The sequence below is a fragment of the Lepisosteus oculatus genome, chromosome 18 (genome assembly GCF_040954835.1).
Source record: "Lepisosteus oculatus isolate fLepOcu1 chromosome 18, fLepOcu1.hap2, whole genome shotgun sequence".
NCBI lineage: Eukaryota > Metazoa > Chordata > Actinopteri > Semionotiformes > Lepisosteidae > Lepisosteus > Lepisosteus oculatus.
This window is the reverse complement of record NC_090713.1, coordinates 2,394,021-2,413,563: the sequence shown is the minus strand read 5'-3', so window position 1 is coordinate 2,413,563 and position 19,543 is coordinate 2,394,021. Positions and strand designations below refer to the sequence as shown.

The 19,543-nt window shown below is 41.6% G+C and overlaps 1 long non-coding RNA gene across 1 annotated transcript in view; it reads left to right on the top strand.

Moving 5' to 3' along the window:
- LOC107075985 (uncharacterized) overlaps positions 1 to 19,543 on the top strand; it is a 41,601-nt gene that overhangs the window by 2,212 nt on the left and 19,846 nt on the right. Inside the window, exons 3-4 of the long non-coding RNA XR_011182440.1 lie at positions 13,377 to 13,642; positions 19,081 to 19,168. This is a non-coding gene — a long non-coding RNA (uncharacterized lncRNA). The remainder of the gene's footprint in view (positions 1 to 13,376; positions 13,643 to 19,080; positions 19,169 to 19,543) is intronic.

Below are 19,543 nucleotides of genomic sequence, written 5' to 3'. Positions count from 1 at the left end.
GCCAAAGAAGCCTGACATGGCTCTCGACAATCTTAACAACTTCCACCCCATCTCCAACTTACCCTTTCTCTCTAAAATTCTAGAACGTGCTGTTACACTTCAGTTACATAACCACCTCATGATAAACAACCTTTTCGAACCCCGCCAATATGGCTTCCGTCAACTTCACAGCACAGAAACCGCCCTAGTCAAAGTCACCAATGATCTCCTAATAGCTTCTGATTCTGGTTCTCTTTCCATACTCATCCTTCTTGATCTCAGTGCTGCCTTTGACACTGTTGACCATAACATCTTACTTTCTCGTCTCGAGACTGTTTGGAGTCTCTGACACTGCCCTCAAAAGTCTTACCTCACTGATCGCTGTCACTTTGTCTCTCTCAATGGGTACAGGTCTGAAATTGGTCTTGTCAAGTCTGGTGTCCCCCAGGGCTCAATACTGGGCCCCTTGCTCTTCAGCATTTACATGTTCCCACTTGGTCAGCTTTTAAGATCACATGGCCTCAGCTTTCATTTTTACGCTGACGATACTCAAATATACATCCATACCAAACCCGACACTGATGTGGCTGTCTCTATTCTATCTAATTGCATCTCTGACATAAAAATTTGGATGACTCAAAACTTCCTTCATCTTAACTGTGACAAGACTGAAGTCATGCTTATTGGTACCCCCCATCAACTTCGTAAAGCCACTCTGTAACCCTGTCTGTAGATGGCTCTGTACTTGAGCTTCAATCAAAATTGAAAAACCTTGGGGTTATATTCGATTCTGGCTTAACATTCGACCCACATGTACAGCATACTATCAAAACATCTTTTTTTCACCTTAGAAATATCGCAAGACTACGCCCTATGCTATCATTAACTGTGGCTGAAAAGCTGATCAACATATTTGTATTCTCTCGAATTGACTACTGCAATGCTCTACTCCCTGGGGTATCTAAATCTACTCTGAACAAGCTGCAGTATGTCCAAAATTCAGCAGCCAGAATCCTGACCAGGTCTAGTACAAGTGTTCACATTACTCCTATCCTGGAGTCCTTGCACTGGCTTCTGGTCACATTCCGCGTAGACTTTAAAATCCTCATGCTCACCTATAAGGCTTTACATGGCTTGGCACCTCAATACCTGTCTGAACTTTTATCGCCCTACTCCCCACCTCGCAACCTCCGCTCTTCAAATTCTGCCCTCCTTACTGTCCCCCAAGCCCGTCTACATTGTATGGACGACAGGGCCTTTTCCTGCTATGCCCCCAAGCTCTGGAACTCTTTGCCCAAGGATATTAGAGAGTCATCTTCTCTAAACTCCTTCAAATCCAGACTCAAAACCTTCTTCTTCAGAAAAGCCTTTACTTAACTGGTTCCATTCTTCACCCCTCTGCTCTTCTTAATACCACCTTCCACTGTCTCCTCTATTGTTATTGTTGTATTGTTGTAATTATAATTGTGTCCTATCTTGTGAAATCTTCTTATTTATTGTTGTAGTCTTCTTATTTATTGTTATTGTCATCCTGTAAAGCGCTTTGAGAAGCCACCTTTAAAGGCGCTATATAAAATAAAGTTTATTATTATTATTATTATTATTATTATTATAATAAAGAGTTTACTGCAAGGGTGTAAGATAAGATAAGATAATTCTTGCATTAAGAATTTGTCCTTTTGCATACTCCAGCCCACTCTCCATGAGACACAGACAGGGAGAGAGCTTTGGGATCAGAGCGCAGGGTCAGTGCCTGCCTGCCCTCACACCTAAAGAAGACTATTTTACATTTCTTTGTGCGGTTCATAGTGCAATTAACCCTTGCTAGTACCTTTGCGGCCTTTTGAAAGTCTGTGCTGTCCTTTGAAAGCGAGATGATCTCTGGTTCTTTAACAGATAATGTGAAAGACACACAAATCAAAACCTGTTTTTATAGCTTTTAAAGTTGTGCAATGTGTAGAAAGTAACACATAATTATATCTTATATATGAAAAATACATAATATAGCACCCAAACAAAGGCAAATGTGTTTTTAATAAAATGTTTTTTATTCATTCATAATCCAACTCACATAACTCACATTCCCGAATGCCTGAATAAGAGGACAAGACATTTGTTTGAGCATCACATCTTACCAAGTACTAGAATATTTCATATATCTCCTAAATCCTATTTATCATTTCTGGCTTTCAGCCTTCACAGCTCCAAGCAGATCTCTGGGTGGCACTTGTGTTGAATTAGATGTTACTGAAATGGTAGCATAATTTTAATTTTTAGTCCAGTAATCATATTTCCTGAAAATACAACATATTTTATATGTCATATAAAATGCCTAGCTAATGTTTAAAATGTAACGTGGATATACAGTACTGTTTCTTGAAAAAAGGATTGTATGCTAAGAAATGGATCAGATCACGCTTCTTCAATGTGCCTGGTTTCTCGGAAATTCTCCAAAAAAAAGAATAGTCATGGAGTAACTATAAACTATCCAAAACAACTGAAATTGTTAATATTGCAGTTTGCCAATTATTGTTGAGATATGCATCTCTCAAAATATAACATTTTAATATTTTAATGATAGCTTACAAAACAGGGGTGTAAATTATTGCATGTAGATGAAGGCAGTCTGTGGCAAACATTAACAAGACACATCCATCTCAAATAATGAAGGTGAAGGCAAACAGGAAGTCCAAGAAAGCCATAAATCTTTACTGTTTATTTACTTTATAATGCCACTGTATGGATATTGCTACATATTATTTCACAGAATTCTTTAATATTTGTGGAATGTGGGGAAATTTAGTTTTTTTGTCCTTGTATTCCACACATCCACATGCTGTGCTTGGTGAGGGTGATTATATAGTAATAAGTTTTCTAATTAATATTTATCCACAATACAGGTACAGGCACGTAACTCCAGATTCAGAAACAGCTTCTTCCCACAAGCTGTCAGATTGTTGAATAGTACCTCTACCACTGACTCACTCTTTTTTAGTATTTTTACACTGTTTTCACTGACTTTTATTTAAGTTGTGTGTTATTTAACTTTGTTGTTGATGCTGCTTCTGTTCTGTATTTAAGTTTATGTTTCCTTAGTGTCTTTGTATTGGAGCATGCATGCAAATAAGCGTTTCATTATACTTATTCATGACAAATAAACTGATCTGAGCAATGTCTAATAATTCAATTATTGTTATTCAGTTTTGTGACACATCTCAGTTGGAGTTGTGCTAGCAGTGTGGTTACAACACCCTGTCTCAACAATGTAATCGTTGTATTAAATGAAATTGTTGGTCACTAGAATGTATACAGTATGACTAATGCAGTAAAGCACTAATGGGGTGAACGTAATGCTTCATGTAAGAGCACGCTGCTCTATAATTGTCCTTGTGGATCCACAAGCACAGATGTGTAATTCATGTCTTGTGTTCTTATTTTGTCTGCTAGATTTCATTAGCTATTTGTTTTCTTCCTAAATTACATTTGCACTTGTGATGTTCTGTTCGTTCCTTGCTTTATAACTGTCTTTTAATGGCTTTTAGTTGTGCTTCCTTAGTTTTTCTCCTTTCCTTTACAGTCAAGCCCTCCTGCCTGTACAGAAGACAGTCATGAATTAGTTTTTTATACTTCGCTCTTCATTGTGTGATGTGGCAGAGCAGTGTCATGTCAACCACTGGTTTTGTTAACCGTACTATAAAAATCTACAGTGAAATAATAACACATTAGGTACCAAAGTGAGGATTCTCACAATCCCGAATGTGTATTACTTCTCAAAGTTTTGACCTTAGAGATTGTCTAAATGTGGGTTCTGTGCTATGTAGCCTCACTCTGAACATTTCTTGTAGTGTGTATTGTTTAATTTGTAATAATCAAAATCAAATACAATGAGAAAGTTAAAAAATGACTCTCATAATCATGTGCCCATTTAAAATGTGCTAAATAGCAAAATAGTTGATTTGTCATATTAATTTGAGATATTCTAAACAGGTTTTTTTGGCCACAAATAAGCTGATCTTCATCTGTGGAAACCATTCAAATGACGTCGGTGACCTGACCCATTCAAATCACACAGTTTGCCTTCTACCTAATCCATTCAAATTACACAAATTTTTCTCCCTTTCCCCTTACTGATTTAAATGTGTTATTCAGACCTCAAGTTCTTAAAATAGAAATGGCACAAAGGTCTAGCAAAGTCACTGCTAATACAGGGGTGAAGAGTGTTGGGTGTCCACTATGAACTCATCACTGGTTCAAGCAATGTTTATCTTCAGCTGCCTTTGTTTATAGAGAGGAACATTATATTTGCAAAAGTTTCATTAACATTTGTTAATAGGACCGCTTCTCTGAAAGCATGGAACTCTTAGTTATACTTTTAATAAAAGACACAGTTACTATTTAATGACATCCCAATTCAAAGCAGAGTTGATCTACCTTCCTCTCTATTGATTTACTCATCTGTGATTACATTTTCTTTCTTTGTCTGCAACACTCAAAAACCACATTTTCTAAATTGCCAAATAATTAGAAGAGATAAGAGGTATTTTTCTTCCTTTTATGAGGTTAATAACTATTTTTGGTACCTCTAAGGGACTCTACCGCTTATTTCACAAGTGAATAGCATTATCACTGTATAGCTTTAAATTCTGCACAATCCCATAGTGTGATGCTACTTAACCACACTTATAAAGTAGAATCAGTTATATATTACTGTCTTTTGCAATCAAGATTTCAAATTTCTTTTTTGTTACATTGGGTCGTGGGTGAGCCAAAGTCTATCCTAGCAAGCGACAGGAGCAGGGTACCCTGGACAGGAAGCCAGTCCACCGCAGGGCAGATACACAGACATTAACACGCAGATACTCACTCCAGAGCCAATTTAACAGGAGCCACTAGTACGTACAGTATGTACAGTAAGTGGACTGTGGGGGGAGAGTAGAGAACCTGGAGGAAACCCACTCGAACACAAACAGAACCTACAAACATCACGCCAATTGCATCCCAGTGTTGCAATGCAGCAATGTTCACCACTATGCCACAATGTAGCCTTTTTAGTTACAAGTCATTGTTTATCCCTTTCTGCTTTTGGTGATGTGGGACCAAAAAGGATTGTGTCTTGTGACAGTAATCATAGAAACGTACAGGCATGGCCTTTGTGTAATTAAAAACTAGTGCAAAATACATCTGATTCTCACTAAATATTATATAAATTTTATGAGAGAAAGCTTAATGTACTGTATACATGTTAACCTCATCATAAATAACACTTTCTATATTTCTGCTCCTTGCCAAGGTAACATATTCTCCAGCCTGTGTCTATGTATAAGCCTTCTGCATTAGTGTCAACAGGAATTTTTCACATTTGGAATTGAGCAAGATGAAATCTATATTCAAATACAACCAACAGATTTGCCTTTACCTTCCACGGTTAGTGTGTGGGAAGATTAAAGGTGATAATTAGCAACAACTGGGGAAATTGTCTATTGTTATATTGAAATGGATATACAGTTTAAATGACCCTGATATATATTATTGTTTGTTAAAACAGATGCTCAAAACTGGGGCTCTTCCAAACAAGTGTGTGACTCACGACAGTCATACAGTGGTGTGAAAAAGTATTTGCCCCCTTCCTGATTTCTTATTTTTTTGCATGTTTGTCACACTGAAATGTTTCAGATCAAACAAATTGAAATATTAGACAAAGATAACACAAGTAAACACAAAATGCAGTTTTTAAATGAAGGTTTTTATTATTAAGGGAAAAAGAAAATCCAAACCTACATGGCCCTGTGTGAAAAAGTGATTGCCCCCTAAACCATAACTGGTTGGGCCACCCTTAGCAGCAACAACTGCAATCAAGCGTTTGCGATAACTGGCAATGAGTCTTTTACAGCGCTGTGGAGGAATTGTGGCCCACTCATCTTTGCAGAATTGTTGTAATTCAGCCACATTGGAGGGTTTTCGAGCCTTAACCGCTTTTTTAAGGTCATGCCACAACATCTCAATCGGATTCAGGTCCGGACTTTGACTAGGCCACTCCAAAGTCTTCACTTTGTTTTTCTTAAGCCATTTAGAGGTGGACTTGCTGGTGTGTTTTGGATCATTGTCCTGCTGCAGAACCCAAGTGCGCTTCAGCTTGATGTCACGAACAGATGGCCTTCAGGATTTTTTGGTAGACAGCAGAATTCATGGTTCCATTTACCACAGCAAGTCTTCCAGGTCCTGAAGCAGCAAAACAGCCCCAGACCATCACACTACCACCACCATATTTTACTGTTGGTATGATGTTCCTTTTCTGAAATGCTGTGTTACTTTTACGCCAGATGTAATGGGACACACACCTTCCAAAAAGTTCAACTTTTGTCTCGTCAGTCCACAGAGTATTTTCCCAAAAGTCTTGGGGATCATCAAGATGTTTTCTGGCAAAACTGAAACGAGCCTTTATGTTCTTTTTGCTCAGCAGTGGTTTTCGTCTTGGAACTTTGCCATGCAGGCCATTTTTGCCTAGTCTCTTTCTTATGGTGGAGTCATGAACACTGACCTTAACTGAGGCAAGTGAAGCCTGCAGTTCTTTGGATGTTGTTGTGGGGTTTTTTCTGACCTCTTGGATGAGTTGTCGCTGCGCTCTTGGGGTAATTTTGGTTGGCCACTCCTGGGAAGGTTCACCACTGTTCCATGTTTTCGCCATTTGTGGATAATGGCTCTCACTGTGGTTCGCTGGAGTCCCAAAGCTTTAGAAATGGCTTTATAACCTTTTCCAGACTGATAAATCTCAATTACTCTGTTTCTCATTTGTTCCTGAATTTCTTTGGATCGCAGCATGATGTCTAGCTTTTGAGGATCTTTTGGTCTACTTCACTTTGTCAGGCAGGTCCTATTTAAGTGATTTCTTGATTGAGAACAGTTGTGGCAGTAATCAGGCCTGGGTGTGGCTAGAGAAATTGAACTCAGCTTTCCAAAGATGTGATAAACCACAGCTGATTTATGTTTTAACGGGGGGGGGGGGCAATCACTTTTTCACACAGGGCCATGTAGGTTTGGAATTTTTTTTCCCTTAATAATAAAAACCTTCATTTAAAAACTTCATTTTGTGTTTACTTCTGTTATCTTTGTCTAATATTTCAATTTGTTTGATGATCTGAAACATTTCAGTGTGACAAACATGCAAAAAAATAAGAAATCAGGAAGGGGGCAAACACTTTTTCACACCACTGTAAATATTTAACTATCCTGTAAGTGTATGAATGTAGATGTGCTGTTTACGACAAGTGGTTTAGTCTGTGTATTTTGATTATACATTTGTGAGCATCAAGGCAGATTGAATCATAAATTCACTCTTTTGTTGGTTTATTTTGATCATTTTATTATTGTTTAAATAGAAATGTATATTGCTTGAATACATGTGTATAAATTGCTTTTACTCCCATTTAATTGATACATAGTAGCCATAAACCAGTCTTGGTAATTCATGTTCTAATTCCTAATTGTTTACTCAAACCGTATTTGGAACAACATTATAATTTAAAATGAAACTGTGGAAGGTTATCTGCATGGAGTTAGCCAGTAATCCCCCCTGCACCAATCTAATGGCAGGGATATCAGCCAACCATTTAATTATTACAGAGAGTCAAAGCTATTAATGAGTTGGGTTGACTGCCATTTTAATATAAAATTATCTAGAACATATAAGAAATTACAGTAGCTCAACATCTAAGCATCTAAGAATTTTGTTTTTTAATAATGTTAATTCCCATTGCACTGGCCATATAAAATAAGTTGTTGAATGTTCTTGTTATCCCGTGGCCAGATGGGAAATAGCCGGTGATGTTAGGAGGAACAGAGGGATCTATACTGTAGGTGTCACTCTGGCTGATTTAATGTATTGAAGGTGGGAAACAGAGAGGTTAGTGCAGGTGTAGAGATGAGGTCTGATGAGAAGGGTGATGTCTCCCAGAGGAGGTCTGACAGAGGCTCAGAAGCTGAAGCTGAATAGACAGACAGAGGCAGCTGGTAGGTGACTGGACAGGGAAGTCAACTTGAACAAGACCGCGAGCAAAAGGACAGGACTAGAAGCAGAAGCAGGATGAGAAGGGAAGCAGGAGCAGGATGAGATAGGAAGCAGAAGCAGGATGAGAAGGGAAGCAGGAGCAGGATGAGACAGGAAGCAGAAGCAGGATGAGAAGGGAAGCAGGAGCAGGATGAGACAGGACGCAGAACCAGGATGAGAAGGGAAGCAGGAGCAGGATGAGAAGGGAAGCAGAAGCAGGATGAGAGGGGAAGCAGAAGCGTGACGAAACGGGAAGCAGGAGCAGGATGAGATGGAAAGCAGGAGCAGGATGAGACAGGAAGAAGAAGCAGGATGAGAAGGGAAGCAGGAGCAGGATGAGACAGGAAGCAGGAGAAGGATGAGACAGGAAGCAGAAGCAGGTGAGAAGGGAGGCAGGAGAGGGATGAGACAGGAAGCAGGAGCAGCATAAGACAGGAAACAGAAGCAGAATGAGAAGGGAAGCAGAACCAGGATGAGAAGGGAAGCAGGAGCAGGATGAGAGGGGAAGCAGAAGCGTGACGAAACGGGAAGCAGAAGCAAGATGAGACAGGAAGCAGAAGCAGGATGAGAAGGGAAGCAGGAGAAGGATGAGTCAGGACTCAGGAGCAGGATGAGAAGGGAAGCAGGAGCAGGATGAGACAGGAAGCAGAAGCAGGATGAGAAGGGAAGCAGGAGCAGGATGAGACAGGACGCAGGAGCAGGATGAGACAGGAAACAGAAGCAGGATGAGACGGGAAGCAGAACCAGGATGAGAAGGGAAGCAGAAGCGTGACGAAACGGGAAGCAGGAGCAGGATGAGACAGGAAGCAGGAGCAGGATGAGACAGGAAGAAGAAGCTGGATGAGAAGGGAAGCAGGAGCAGGATGAGACAGGAAGCAGGAGAAGGATGAGACAGGAAGCAGAAGCAGGTGAGAAGGGAGGCAGGAGAGCGATGAGACAGGAAGCAGGAGCAGCATAAGACAGGAAACAGAAGCAGAATGAGAAGGGAAGCAGAACCAGGATGAGAAGGGAAGCAGGAGCAGGATGAGACAGGAAGCAGGAGCAGGATGAGAAGGGAAGCAGAAGCGTGACGAAACGGGAAGCAGGAGCAGGATGAGACAGGAAGCAGGAGCAGGATGAGACAGGAAGAAGAAGCAGGATGAGAAGGGAAGCAGGAGCAGGATGAGACAGGAAGCAGGAGAAGGATGAGACAGGAAGCAGAAGCAGGTGAGAAGGGAGGCAGGAGAGGGATGAGACAGGAAGCAGGAGCAGCATAAGACAGGAAACAGAAGCAGAATGAGAAGGGAAGCAGAACCAGGATGAGAAGGGAAGCAGGAGCAGGATGAGAGGGGAAGCAGAAGCGTGACGAAACGGGAAGCAGAAGCAAGATGAGACAGGAAGCAGAAGCAGGATGAGAAGGGAAGCAGGAGCAGAATGAGTCAGGACTCAGGAGCAGGATGAGACAGGAAACAGAAGCAGGATGAGACAGGAAGCAGAAGCAGCATGAGAAGGGAAGCAGGAGCAGGATGAGACAGGAAGCAGAAGCAGGATGAGAAGGGAAGCAAAAGCAGGATGAGACAGGAAGCAGGAGCAGGATAAGACAGGAAACAGGAGCAGGATGAGACAGGAAGCAGAAGCAGGTTGAGACAGGAAGCAAAAGCAGGATGAGAAGGGAAGCAGGAGCAGGATGAGACAGGAAGCAGGAGAAGGATGAGACAGGAAGCAGAAGAAGGATGAGAAGGGAAGCAGGAGCAGGATGAGACAGGAAGCAGAAGCAGGATGAGAAGGGAAGCAGGAGCAGGATGAGAGGGGAAGCAGGAGCAGGATGAGACAGGAAGCAGAAGCAGCATGAGAAGGGAAGGAGGAGCAGGATGAGATAGGAAGCAGGGGCAGGATGAGAGGGGAAGCAGAAGCAGGATGAGAAGGGAAGCAGGAGTAGGATGAGACAGGACGCAGGAGTAGGATGAGACAGGAAACAGAAGCAGGATGAGAAGTGAAGCAGGAGCAGGATAAGACACGAAACAGAAGCAGGATGAGACAGGAAGCAGAAGCAGGATGAGAAGGGAAGCAGGAGCAGGATGAGACAGGAAGCAGAAGCAGCATGAGAAGGGAAGGAGGAGCAGGATGAGATAGGAAGCAGGGGCAGGATGAGAGGGGAAGCAGAAGCGTGACCAAACGGGAAGCAGGAGCAGGATGAGATGGAAAGCAGGAGCAGGATGAGACAGGAAACAGAAGCAGGATGAGAAGGGAAGCAGGAGCAGGATGAGATGGGAAGCAGAAGCAGGATGAGAAGGGAAGCAGAAGCAGGATGAGAAGGGAAGCAGGAGCAGGATGAGACAGGAAGCAGAAGCAGGATGAGAAGGGAAGCAGGAGCAGGATGAGATGGGAAGCAGAAGCAGGATGAGAAGGGAAGCAGGAGCAGGATGAGATAGGAAGCAGGAGCAGGATGAGAGGGGAAGCAGAAGCGTGACAAAACGGGAAGCAGGAGCAGGATGAGATGGAAAGCAGGAGCAGGATGAGACAGGAAACAGAAGCAGGATGAGAAGGGAAGCAGGAGCAGGATGAGATGGGAAGCAGAAGCAGGTTGAGACAGGAAGCAAAAGCAGGATGAGAAGGGAAGCAGGAGCAGGATGAGACAGGAAGCAGAAGCAGGATGAGAAGGGAAGCAGGAGCAGGATGAGACAGGAAGCAGAAGCAGGATGAGAAGGGAAGCAGGAGCAGGATGAGAGGGGAAGCAGAAGCGTGACGAAACGGGAAGCAGGAGCAAGATGAGACAGGAAGCAGAAGCAGGATGAGAAGGGAAGCAGGAGCAGGATGAGACAGGACGCAGGAGTAGGATGAGACAGGAAACAGAAGCAGGATGAGAAGTGAAGCAGGAGCAGGATAAGACACGAAACAGAAGCAGGATGAGACAGGAAGCAGAAGCAGGATGAGAAGGGAAGCAGGAGCAGGATGAGACAGGACGCAGGAGCAGGATGAGACAGGAAACAGAAGCAGCATGAGAAGGGAAGGAGGAGCAGGATGAGATAGGAAGCAGGAGCAGGATGAGAGGGGAAGCAGAAGCGTGACAAAACGGGAAGCAGGAGCAGGATGAGATGGAAAGCAGGAGCAGGATGAGACAGGAAACAGAAGCAGGATGAGAAGGGAAGCAGGAGCAGGATGAGAAGGGAAGCAGAAGCAGGATGAGAAGGGAAGCAGAAGCAGGATGAGAAGGGAAGCAGGAGCAGGATGAGACAGGAAGCAGAAGCAGGATGAGACAGGAAGCAGAAGCAGAATGAGAAGGGAAGCAGGAGCAGGATGAGATAGGAAGCAGGAGCAGGATGAGAGGGGAAGCAGAAGCGTGACGAAACGGGAAGCAGGAGCAAGATGAGACAGGAACATGAGCAGGATGAGACAGAAAGAAGAAGCAGGATGAGAAGGGAAGCAGCAGTGAGACTGTACAAGACTTCCAGCACCAGGACAGGACTAGAAAACAGAACCCTCCATCAACACCAATGTGTAGCATCTACTTGTATCGATAGTAGTGGTCAGGGTTGAGCTCCTCTTGTGTATGTGGCTGATCTCAGAGAACACTGGTGCTGAGTGCTCTGACCTGCCCGGGACTAACTGTTCTGTATCCTTTTCATAATTCAATTTAATTTCTAATTCAGCATTTTTCCTAAAATAGGATTTATGTGACTGTGAGGCAAATACAGCAGAATTATTATTATGAAGCCTTTGACCGAGGGACATAGAATGCAGAGGCTGTCAACCTAAAATAAATGCATCCAATTAATCAAGGACCAGCAAGTGAAACATACTTGTCTTGCAGTTTTGTGGTCTTAAAATACCATAATGATGATTTATGTGATAAATAAATATTCACAAACTGTAGTACTGATTTGCAGCATGGTTAGCATCTCTGCACGTATACAGTGGCCATAAAAAGAATTCACCCCTGTTGTGCTGATCAGTGGTAAGAGTTCCAGAATAAATACACTTTCGTTACAAAATGCCAAAGAGTGTGAATACTTTTATAACCTGTGTATTATATACACAGGGCAGAGCGGTGGCTCTGTGCTTGTGACAGGAAGGTTGTCGGTTCAAATCCCACAGTCGGCAGAGGAATCGTACTCCGTTGGGCCCCTGAGCAAGGCCCTAACCCTAGCTGCTCCAGGTGTGCTGTACAATGGCTGACCCTGTGCTCTGACCCCAGGCCTCTCTCCCTGTCTGTGTCTCATGGAGAGCAAGATGGGGTATGTGAAAAGATTAATTTAGTATTATTGTTTAAACTCTGGATATATATTCAACATTATATATATATTTATTTGGAATAAAGTGATTTTCATTAAGGTAGTTCATAAAAAAATGAACAATTTCAAATTTGCACAAATAATAATATCAGATTCAGGAGTTTCCCTCTCCGAATGTAGACTCAAGGTTAAAAAAGAATCTGTTTCAAACATTTTAAGGATATTAAAAACATTGTAAGTATACAGAGTGAAAACAAGTTTCCTGAAATATTGAAATTAAAAATAAAAAGTTCTATATTATCCATCCATTTTCTACCACTTTATCCAATTCAGGGTCACTGGAGAGCAAAGACTATCTTGCAAAGCAATGGGAGCAAGATCGGATTCACTGTGGAAGTGAAGCAGTACATCCCTGCGGCACACACACACACTCAAGCCAGGAAACTGAGAACAAAATACAAACTCCAAACAGAGAGTACCTCAGGTCTGGGTTTGAACCCAGAAGCCCAACAATGAAACTTTATTACTGAAAAAAGCCTTTCATGGTCTTTTGAAAAGAGAACTTTTAGGTAGCAGAATCGGAAGTCTAAATCACAGAACATATGAACTAATTCATATAAGCAACATCAAGAAGTGTAAACTGTGGGAAATAACAAATCGTTAATAAAAAGTAATTACTTCAATTGGCAGATCTATAGGCTGAAGCTGTTCATGATCTCATAGATCACCAATCAGCCCCATATTCATCCACTTACTGTACAGTGCAGTAACCTCTACAACCCCATCATGCAATTCTAATATCGTAAGATTGAACTTAGAGCCAGCCTTTTCCTTGCTTCATTTTAGTGCTGCTTTAGTTTGTACTGTATTATTGTTGTAAAAGAGACTCTGACAGTCAAACCTTTCAGCCTGTAAGATTGATTTCCACCAGCAAAATAATTTCCCAACTCTATACATATAGAGCAAAGGCTGAACACAACTGCTAACACACATAAATCATAAGGCTAGAGGAATGATATAACAAGAGAAAACATGTTTGGAAAAACAGTTCTTCAAAGAAAGTGCCAGAACTATCAGAAGATAACGCATTATTATAATCAGGAAAATAACAAGAACTGTGTTGAAGGCTCTCTTCTTTACAGGATGGAGCTCCTGTCCTCCTGGTCCAGACTCCTTCAAAGCCCTGAGGATATAGATGTTACAGACAGCAATGATTATCAAGACACTGAACTGGATAACTGACAGTATTACTTCCATATAATCTGCTGGAATTATCATCAAAGAGGTGGAGTAACAGACAGTGAAGACCCAAGCAACAGCTGAGCACACTGCTCTCCACTTGTAGTCTCTGAACTCCATGAAAGTAATGGGATGAAGCACTGCCAAGTACAAATCCACACAGACACAGGTGAGGAAGAAAGGGCCGCCTATTTCACTGAAACCCGTGAAAAAGTAAAAGGCCTGTGAAATATTTGTCTGGTTCAAAGAATAAGTGTTGATGATTTCAAGAGGAATCATCAAACAAAACAAAATATCCATAATTGCGAGGCTTGCAGTGAAGATGTCAGAAGTGGAGGAAACAACCTTGTTTTTCAGTATAATCCACAGTACTTAAGCATTGGCTAGCAAACCGAAAATGGCAGTAATGACTTGTGCTGCTTTGAGGAACATCATAGCAGGAGATGCCTGAAAGTCTATTAGCTTGCAGTATACATCTGTCATATTGACTGTGCTGGAGTGGAGGCCTGCAGTAATGTTAATGTGGAAAACATACATTATGAGATGGGGACTCAGGTTTTGCTGGAGAGACGTTCCTGTTGAAAAAGAGAAATGTTTTAATACTGAGACTAAGAATCACATTAATCCATCCTTCCATTTCCCAACCACTTCTTCCAATTTGTTCAGAATTTGTTCAGCAAAACAAAGGCTTTTGAGGCAATGGTGAGGCAAAACATTCTAATTTTGTCAGAAAAGGGAAAAAGGTTTTGATATGTATACACAAAATAATAACAATAATAATTCCTTACAGTTATGTAAGTTATGATCCAGTCAGAGCGCTTTACAAGCAATGGGAACTCCCCCCAAACACTACCAACGTGCAGCCCCACTCAGATGATGTGTTGGCAGCCATAGTACACCAGAATGCTCCCCACAAGCAAAGTATCAGTGGGGAGGAGAACAGAGTGATGAAGGCAGTTCAGAGATGGGGATTATTAGGAGGCCATGATTAGGAAAGGCCAGTGGGAAATATGGCCAGGGTGCCTTTTCGAGAAATGCCCTGAAATTTTAATAACCACAGGGAGTCAGGACCTCGGTTTAACGTCTCATCCAAAGGGCTGCACCTTTTTACAGTATAGTCTCCTCATCACTATACTGGAGCATTAGGAGCCAAACAGAACCGCAGGGTGAGCGTCCCCTGCTGGCCCCATTGTTGGTTTAACAATTGGTCCCAAATACCCTGCACACTCTGCGTAAGGAAGTATCTCGTTTTCTGCCCTGAATGAAGCTGAACTCAATTTAAACTATTATCCCCACCATTCCATGTTACTTAACTGCTACTTCTATGTCCATAGTCAGAGATGATGAAGAGATGCTGAGTTTCAACGGCGTAAAACATGTAACAGCAATTTTCCTATCCTACCTTAATCTCCATATTTTAATGCACTACCATGGACAAACTACAATATGCCATGATAAATGTTTCCATAGTATGCCATGGTGTTCCCACGGTACAATGTAGTGAAAGCATGTGAAACCAAAGTTAAAATATTGTAAAACCATAGTAAAAATGTGAAAAGACATTACTATCACATATTTCCTTCCATAGTGCCAATACTAGAGTATAACAACAAAGAAAGTAAATTGTTCCTTACTAGTGTAATGATTCATAGCCAAAATGTAAATGTAGTGGCTCTCTGAAGGCACCAGTTCTGTAGGGTTTGGGCATTTACTGAGACAATTATTAATTGTAGCAGTAAATCACAAAGTTGATCCTTTTGATGGCTTTAGAATCCAACCATGCGACATAACTCAAACAACGCACACACACAGGTACTAATACACGAGGATACATTTATTAATACATAGAATATGCATGTAAACCTAACAGATCTTATCGAGAGGGTTATCAGAATACAAAAGATATATATTCAATCAGTTACGAAGTGTTACACATATCAAGAGGACATATGTTCAGTATATCATTCATTTAGACCGTTTCGTAATTGAACTTGGTTACAACTTCTACATTAGATACTCAAACAAGTACATAACTCTTAGGAATTAATTTGATATCAACTGGTTGGGATAACAATTGAATTCTTGAGCTGTAATGCATTGAAGTTGAATACTCATCCAATTTCTGGGGATTCAGATCTCCTGCGGGCACAAAGAAACAGTTGCAGGCTGTTGCTGTCCAATCAGCGTTCTCTGGCTCGGTGCCAGGCTGTGCTGTGCGGCTTGCGACGGTGCGCTGCTGATGCTCACTGTTGGCTTTAACTAGCAAAGTTTGTGCACAGGAAAAAAGATGACTGTGGGTCCCAGCAAGTCAGGAAGAGGACCGGTTCGTTCCTGATGAAGAGCTAGTTCTGAAAAGTGATTCAGCTTTCCACAGTTCTGACCTGTTCACGAGGCTTGCTGCTGGTGCTAACCTCGGGTGGATCCTCTGGTTACTCTCTGGCAACCTCCGCTCTAGACTCTTAGAACAAAGGAAAGTTCTGGCACTTGGACACACTGGCCGTTCCGTGGTTGTCCGGGCTGAGTCTCAGGATGGTCAGGAGGCGCGCTGCGAGAATGTCCTGCCCTTGGGAGCCTTCTGCTCCTGGGCCGTCCTGCCCTGGAATTCTCCTTTGAATTCCCTTTAGAACAGTCCACAGAATTCTCCACTGAATCTTACTCAATCTCTCTCTGTGTTGCCTGTTTTTACCTGGAGGAACTTCAGCTCATTGATTGGCTGAAAATTCCATGGGCATCAGAGTCCCACGTGGGTTACTCGGCCCTACCAGTCCCTGATTGGTTGATCAAGGTGAGATATGAGTCACTTACTCCTGACACTTAGGAATGCAGTCCAGATGTCCAACTGGCACTCCCTAGACAGATAGGCACCAATGGATGACCATTGATCATGATAGCCAGGCTTAGCTAAGTGCATCCCCCTTTGGGAGCTGTCCTTATCAAAGGAAACCTTAAATCAGCCTGCATGAATAGTTTCTCTGTGGCTGCACCACAGAGATGAACAGAGAAATGGGGCCTCATTTGGGAAGGCTCAGAACACTTAATTCTTTCTTATTAATAAGCCTTGCCGCTACACTAGTTAGCGTGCTCTGCGGATTTCTGCTGAAATGGTTTTCCTGGAGAGTGGATAGATAGAGAGTGGATAGATTTTAAAGTCTGCTATCTCTCCTCTTTGGGCTGCATTAATGAGCTTCTGACACAGGATTGTTTATCCACCCTGTTCCAGAAACGACAGTCGGATCACCCAATCACATACAAACAGAGCGAGACTGTAGTTATTAATACAACCCTAAGATTACAGAACAGAGACTTTACTCTTCTCAACTACACTTTTAAAATAAAGTAACACTATTTTAAATACAGGTTAAATTATGTCTTATTAGTTTCAAATTATGATTAACTCAGGTTTTAATAGAAAATTTGTGTTATCATGTGGGAATATTAATTTAGTTCTGGACTGGAAATTTTGGACACTTCTGTAATCAATTGGAAAATATCCCCATTGATTTTCATTTCTAAGTTCTATAAATAAAATGTCCTTTTCATCTCATCCATCCATTTTCTAACCCCTTTATCCAAACTCAGGGTCGTGGTGGGAGCTGGGACCTATCCCAGCAAGCAACGGGTGCAAAGCAGGGTACACTCTGGACAGGATACCAGACCATCGCAGGACATATTCAAACACACTCACACCAGGACCAGTTTTCCCAGAAGCCAGCTAACTTACATGTATGTCTTTGGACTGTAAGAGACCATGTGAACACAGGAAGAACATACTGTACAACACCCCAGGATCTGAATCAAGAGCTCCAACACTGTGAGGCTGCAATGCTAACCACTGCACCACTAGGCCACCCGTGTCTCTACCAAATAAGTTTAAATTCAAACAATATCACAATTGCCATCCTCTGGCACGAAAGCAAATGAAAATGCAAAGGTATTTTCAGTTTCTTCTCTTCTCAATTGTTTTTAAATTTTCATCCTATAAACCTTGTTGTTTATTAAATGTTTACTCAAAGCGATACAAAATATGTAAAACAACTGTATAACTTACTGTATGTGCTTTTAAAACCTGACAGCTGCGCTCCTCTGTATAAATATCCCTTTGTGCAGGTGTATGAAAACAGAATGTGAAGCAAGCCAGTGACCCAGGAGAGGAATGAGACAGCTCTACACAACCGCAAGGAACTGACAATTAGGAAAAAAGTGGAAAAGTTACATAGAAGAATGAGCCACAACAATCCACCTTAACAATAGCAGCTAGAAAGCTGCATGGATTTTTCCATTCAGATCATCCATGTTTAATAAATTAAAGAGAAGATTAATATATTTGATGAAATAATATAAAATATAACTTTTTTTCAAACCATCATAACTGATGATGATAAACAAAAGGTGCAATTGTGATAAATACAGTTATTACAAGCTGGGCAATAAAAACAAATCAAACAAGTTCAATAAAGAAGGCAAAGTTTTAAATAATAGAATCAGGTTCTGAAACCAGCTGACCACAAGAAGATTCTCAACATTAACAATCACACAGGCTCTGTTACCAGGGGATACTGAGCAGAAACACTTCCACGCACTACAAGGTAGCAGAGTAATGAAAAAGGCAGAAATTTAAAAAAGATCAAGAATTATTTACAACATTTACAACAAGTCCTGGCTTCCTCAGAGCCAGTAAATACGAGCCAGGAACCATGTTTACTGAATAAAACACCCTGCACAGGACAAATTACTGCCAAAAAAAATGAAAATCTACTTCAATTACAAAGCAGTACATCAGATTAGAGAAGTTTCCAAACTTTCCAGTCCAGAACTATATTAATATCCCCACATGATAACATTCCCTTTCCTAAACTGCTCATATTACCTGGTAGATTACACTGAGTGATAGTACAGTGTAATAGCCATCTGGCCTTGAAAAAGGTGGGGTCCTATTCCCGGTACTGCTTTTTCATCAGTCGGAGGTTCTGAGAGAGAGAGAGAGAGAGAGAGAGAGAGAGAGAGAGAGAGAGAGAGAGAGAGAGAGAGAGAGAGAGAGAGAGAGAGAGAGAGCAGAGTCCCTGTTATGCCAGACTATCACCAGAAAAGCTTGGCTTACTAATCACCCAATATTCGTCTGATAATTTGTAAATGCCATTAAATCTGCCTGGTCATCTGGCCTCTGGTTACACCTCAATAGCTCCAGTTACAGGGCCCCAATCAGACTGGTAATTAAGTTACCAAAAGGCCTGCAAGGCTCTTGTGCGGGCTTGAGTTAGCTGGTGTGTGTTTAATGAACAAATTAGGAGCAAGTATGATATCAATCATATCTGAATCACAAACATATTGCTACTCCAATCACTGCACACCCTCCTCAGAGACTCTGGAGTGTTTGCATTCGGTAACATCAAATGGTTGTAATAGTGGGTTGTATCATGGTGCAGAGGTGTTCTTGTTGCTTCAGACTGTAACAAGATTAGAAAATGATAATTCTGAGGATGAGAATGTAAGCAAACCTGACTATGCTTACCAAACCCCCAACCACAGACACACAATAAGCAGACAAAGTCTCTTCCATGTTGCTAATCATCCTTTGCCTTTCTTGCTTCTGTTCTTATGGTTCTACAGTATCTCTACATTCTTTGGTGGCTGTTGACAAGAGAATGGATCCCATTATCGATGGGCTGGGAAAGGCTGCCACCAGTGGACAGGGGAGGTAAAAGGCTTTTGATTGTGGGAGATAAAAACTGATTTGAAGAGTGTAGAGGCCTTTGTGCTGAATCTGTTCATTTCAAATTTGATGTCATCTAAAGCAAAATGCTAGTCAAATATAGTTTGAGAAATGGCTGTCTTTGAACACCTGCATAATGCTCTCAGTTTCCTAATAAATTTGTTTTCTTTACTTTCTAGATTTTGACATAACCAAAACACCTACTGTAAATAAGAGTAGCTGATTGGTTGCCAGTCACAATGGTAAAATTAATGGACTCACAGGTGCAGGCAAATGTGTTCCAGTACTGAACCCTAATGTACTTGCAACAGTAGCTAAGGATATTCAGGCAATTCTTTTATTAATCAAAACACATAATGA